Here is a 5,576-nt window from a genome sequence, read left to right as displayed (position 1 = left end):
ATGATGACACGTTCGATCACCATTGATATTACATTAGCAAACTCAGCGCTAAGCTTTGCACTAAGTGCAGTTTGGTGGACTACACACAATGATAGGAAATCAAATTGGGGTTCAGATTTTGCAGACATTTCACAAGGTCTTGGGGACTACCAATCGTGGCAGGAGTACCATCTGTTGTAATTAACATAATCTGAGTCACGTCTAAACCTTCATTAGACACAAAAAGTTTGAACAGATTTAAACAAATCCTCACCAGTTCTATGATTATTATGTGGTATAAGGGACAACAATGTCTCAACAAATTTCTCTCCATCAAAAAAAACGGATATACAGTGCTAGCTGAGCTGTATCCCTGACACCACAGGATTCACCCACTGCCACAGAAAATTTTTCAATTTTCAGTTTCTCACACAACTGCTTGAAAACAGCTTGTGCACGTGACAGAGTGCGACTCACCACACTAGCACCTCCTGCTGGCTGTCCTGGCGATTAGCTCTGCCAGCCGGTGTGCCTTCTTCTTGTGATGTCTCATTGCTGTCACTTCTGCTCCTGAACCTGTGTCATTCCTAGAACCATGGCATCCTCTTCAGGACACAACCTTCCAACTGCCACACTCTATGCTTTTCCTCAGGCCTCTCCAGGGTAATGTACCACAGTCCGACTGTCCAGCCACTTCCTCAGTGGTGAGTGGAGGTGCGGGGGGTCCCAGGCCTGCTCACTACTCCACATCCCAGCCCAGGGAGGCAATATATGGCAGCCACATGCTACATCCCTTCCAACCTCTCAGTCTATTTTCCTGGGCCACATCCCTGCAGCCTCAGCACCTTCTTCACCCTTATCTCAGGGCCTTTGCATGCCAGTCTCAGCAGTCAGCCAGGAGCTTGCTGTCACTTTCCTGAGCCTGCCCAGCATTGTTCTGTCCAAGGTGCAAGGCAGAGAGTTGTCCCTCCTCAAGCTCCAGAGAGCAACTGAATCTGCTCTGCCCTGCAGCTCTTCTTATATGGGCCTGCCCAGCACTTATTGGCCCTCTCCTATTGGCTGCTTTTTGCATAGCCTCCCCGGGGCTCCATTAACCCCTTACCAGCCAGAGTGGAGTGGATGCCTCATCACACTGCCTAATAGCTGTGTGTTTGAGAGCAGCAGTTGTCAAAGGCACCAATGTCTTTCTTCTCTGCAACAAGGATTTCAGCTGTAGTAACCATACATTGCTTAATAATGTCCATGTAATGAGAGGATGTGGCCTCCCTCTGACACTGACAGGGAGGAACCCCCGCCCAACCCCGGGTGGGCAAAGCAAGGTCACCCACCCCGCCAGAAGCAGAGGCGCTGGACAGGAAGTATAAAGGTGGGCTTTGCAGCTCAGTTGAGCTGGAGCTGCCGCAGGAGAGAACTGCCTCTGCCTATTGCTTGGGCTTGAGTCTGAAGAGGACCCCTGCTGTGGCGAGAACTGATCAGAGCTGCCAGAGCCACCAGCCAACCAGGGCGCTGAGGAACTGCTGGGACTCCCACTAGCCAGTGTACCCTGGGGAGATGGAGGATGGCCTCAAGCCAAAGGTACACCATGGGAGGAGTGTTGGAAGTAGCCCAGGGACACCAAACTGTAGTCTGGTTGTGTTGTTGCCTGAACCCCAATCAGCATGTTTTGCTTGGATCCCCACTGACCCAGTGGTGGAACATTCCAGCACCTTCGGCCAAGAGGACTGCGTTTGTCTGCCCTGTGCCAGAACCAGGATGTAAGACTGTCTGTTTAGTGCTCTGCCCTGCCTGAGGGCCTGAGCCCTTAGACCGGGGGTAGGCAAACTTTTTGGCCTGAGGGCCACATATGGGTGGGGAAATTGTATGCAGGGCCATGAATGTAGGGTTGGGGCAGGGGGTTGGGGTGCAGGAGGGAGTGCAGGATGTGGGAGGGGGTGCAGTGTGCAGGAAGGGGCTCCAGGGCAAGGGGGTTGGGGTCCAGGAGGGGTGTGGGTTGCAGGAGGGGGCTCAGGGTAGGGGGCTGGTGCAGGAAGGGTGGGGGGTGTGGCAGGGGGCTCAGGGCAGGGGGTTGGGGTGCAGGATGCAAGAGGGGTTCGGGGTGTGGTCTCTGACCCAGCGCCACTTACCTTAAGTGGCTCCAGGGTGGCAGAGGCATGCAGTGGGGCTAAGGCAGGCTCCCTACCTGCCCTGGCCCTGCACCTCTTGCTGAAGTGACCAGCATGTCCGTCAATGGCTCCTGGAGGTGGAGTGGGGCAGGCAGCTCTGCCACCTGCTGCCCTTGCCTTTGGGGTTCCATCCTTGAAGCTCCCATTGGCCGAGAACAGGGAACTGTGGCCAATGGGAACTGTGGAGGGATAGTGCCTGCAGGCGAGGGCAGTACACAGAGCCCTCTGCCCCGCCTCTCCCCCAACAGCCACAGGGACATGGTGCTGGCTGCTTCCAGGAGTGGCATGGGGCCAGGGCAGACAGGGAGCCTGCCTTAGCCCTGCTGTGCCACGAGGCTGGCAATCCCATGGGCTGGATCAAAAGCCAGATCTGGTCCATAGGCAGTAGTTTGCCCTCCCCTGCCCTAGACAATATAGTGCTCCAGCTTGCCTGAGGGTCTGAGCCCCTAAACTGTATGGTCCACCGTGCCTGAGGTCCTGAGCTCCTGTTCATTGCTCCACCCTGTCGGAGGGCCCGAACTTGCTGGATTGTTTGTTGCTCTGCCCTGCTGGGGGCCAGAGGCCTGGACTCGGGGTGAAAGTGAGCCGGTATGGGCCGGTACAGCATACTGGTAAGAAGCTGGAACCGGCCCGTACGCAGCCCACATTAAAGCAGGGCCACCGACAGGGAAGGCAAAAGAGGACTGTGTACAGGCCAGTACCAATTTCTTACCGGTACACTGTACCGGCCCATACTGGCTCACTTTCACCCGAGTCCAGGGATGCCCTTCCACTGAGCATCCATGCAATGAGTGTTCACAGGGACAGGGGAATGCCCCTGCATTCACAGGGACTGGGGAATGCCCTTTCACTGTGGCAGAGTTACAAAGCCCAGCAGCATATCTCCATACTCCTCCAGCGGCTGCAGGGCGGCTGCAGGAGCAGCCCATGAGAAGTTTGATGTCTTCCTGCTAGCATGTAAGACTCAGGAAAGGAAACTGGCTGTGAACACAAAAGTGAAACTGACAGAGCACAGAGTATCTCTTTTGTCTTTACTAGCTTTCTGCCACAGTCTCCTGGAGCACTGCTAGGAATCAGGGCCGGCTCCAGGCACCAGCTTATCAAGCAGGTGCTTGGGGCGGCAACTCCAGAGAGGGGCAGCACTTTCATGTATTTGGCGGCGATTCGGCGGAGGGTCCCTCTCTCCCACTTGGAGCAAAGGACCTCCCACTGAATTGCCGCAGATCACGATCGTGGCTTTTTTTTTATTTTTTATTTTTTTTGCTGCTTGGGGCGGCCAAACCCCTGGAGCTGGCCCTGCAAGGAATTCTGCAAGCCAAAGAACATCAGACAGCAGCAAGTCTTTGAGGCGCCTAGGCCAATGGGACTCTAATCTCGGCTGAAGCCTGTAGTCCCTTCTGTAATACAAATGCAACCCAGCCTCATCCATTCTGCCTAGTGCTATGTCCCTGCTAGTGGTGGTTGGGCCACAGTTAGGGGTTGATGAGAATGCTCCATCCTTGGCTAACAGAGTTGACCCTTTTAGCTCAGACAGGAGCATCTCATGCTTTAAGATCCAGACGTCCCAGGGTCAATCACTGCTGCTGACAACACACCCAAGCAGTGCAGCATTCCACAGACAATGAACCATAATTATAATGACAACATCCACCTCAAAGGTGTTGCACTTATATTGCTGTTTCCCTAGCTATCCCCGGTACCCTTCCTAAAACAGAGTGTCCTAGTGGTTGTTAGACTTGGGCACTGGAGCTTAGGAGCCTCTATTTTCAGCTCTGCCTCAGGAAATCCTTAACAGTAATGCCTCAGTTTCCCCAAATGAAACATGGAGATAATAATAATGATGCACCCACTAATTAATTAGTTAAATTTTGTAAAACACTTTGAACATCTAAGCACGTAAGAAATTGATTATTATTATTGTCCTCCCAATTATGCACTTCTTGTGGTTGGAGGGTGGACATAAAAGGGTAAAAGCAGGAAGGGAATGAATGCGAAAAACACATGAATTATGAATACCTTGTTATTGCGATTGCTATTTGTATAGCACCAGCAGCGTCCATGGCACTTTATAGACAGCTATAGAGAGCAGGTCCTTCTCCTCAAAAGCTGATAATCTAACCAGTCAACTGACAGAGAGAAGAGGACACAACAAAAGCCATGCATATGGCTGGGGTGGCCTAGCGCATGCTCCAGGGGACCATGACTTAAGAGGGATGGGGGCTGGTGGAGATTTGCTAAAATCCAAAGCCAGAATCTGCCTCTTACAAGGTTCAGTATCACCAAAGCCAGGTATTCAAAAATCACGAGTCAGGTGCCCAAAAATCATGAGCTGGCACTTAGGAATGCAGAAATCTCAGCAAAGACACCAGAAATGAAACATATGTTAGTCCTGGCCACAGAGGAGAGACAGGACTTGGCTGTAATCAGTGCTTGAAGTGGTAGGCAAAACAATTAAAAAAAAAAGAGGGGGTCTCATCACCAGCAATTAATTCTGCTCCCCAACCCCCAACCCAATTCTGTCCCCTGCAGTTTTACGCCTCCCCCATCAATTTTGCCTTCACAACTGTTCTGCCCCCAGCCTCACCTCTGCCCCTCTTGATTGGGGGAGAGCTCTTCTCGCCTCCTGCAGTAACCCTGATGCTCTTCCTCAGGAGGTGAGGAAGTGGGAAAAGCAGCCAGTCAGCAGGGGATTCTTCCCGCCGCCCCAGTGAGCCAGAAAAGCGTGCCCATCTTTGAAATTTGTTGGATCTGTGCTCCTTCGGACCCAGCACTTTACTCACTGGCTGTAACAGATAACAAGGGGATTCCTGCCTGAGATAGGCCTCACTGTTTGATCTGGTGCTCCAGCTCCCAGGCTGACTGACAGCCCATACTTTCTAGTGCCACCAGACATCGTCTCCCTAAGCCCTAGCCTGATGAGATAGGCAATTGGAGGAGGAATTGAGGACTCCACCTTATAAAAACCCACAGAGAGAGAGAAAGAGAGAGGGTGTGTATGATGATAGGTAGACATAGATGAGAGAGAGAGGGAAAGAGATAGAACTGTATGGTGATATGGAGATAGATAGATAGATAGATAGATAGATATATGGTAACAGGGATGTAGCTAGATAGATCATAGAATCATAGACTTTAAGGTCAGAAGGGACCATTATGGTATCTAGTCTGACCTCCTGCACAATGCAGGCCACAGAATCGCACCCACCCACTCCTGTATCAAACCTGTGTCTGAGCCATTGAAGTCCTCAAATCATGGTTTAAAGACTTCAAGGTGCAGAGAACATTCCAGCAAGTGAGCCGTGGCCCACGCTGCAGAGGAAGGCGAAAACCCCCCAGGGCTTCTGCCAATCTGTCCTGGAGGAAAATTCCTTCCCGACCCCAAATATGGCGATGAGCTAAACCCTGAGCATGTGGGCAAGACTCACCAGCCAGACA

Source organism: Chelonoidis abingdonii, chromosome 4 (assembly GCF_003597395.2).
Source record: "Chelonoidis abingdonii isolate Lonesome George chromosome 4, CheloAbing_2.0, whole genome shotgun sequence".
NCBI classification, from domain to species: Eukaryota; Metazoa; Chordata; order Testudines; family Testudinidae; genus Chelonoidis; species Chelonoidis abingdonii.
This window is presented reverse-complemented; position numbering follows the sequence as displayed.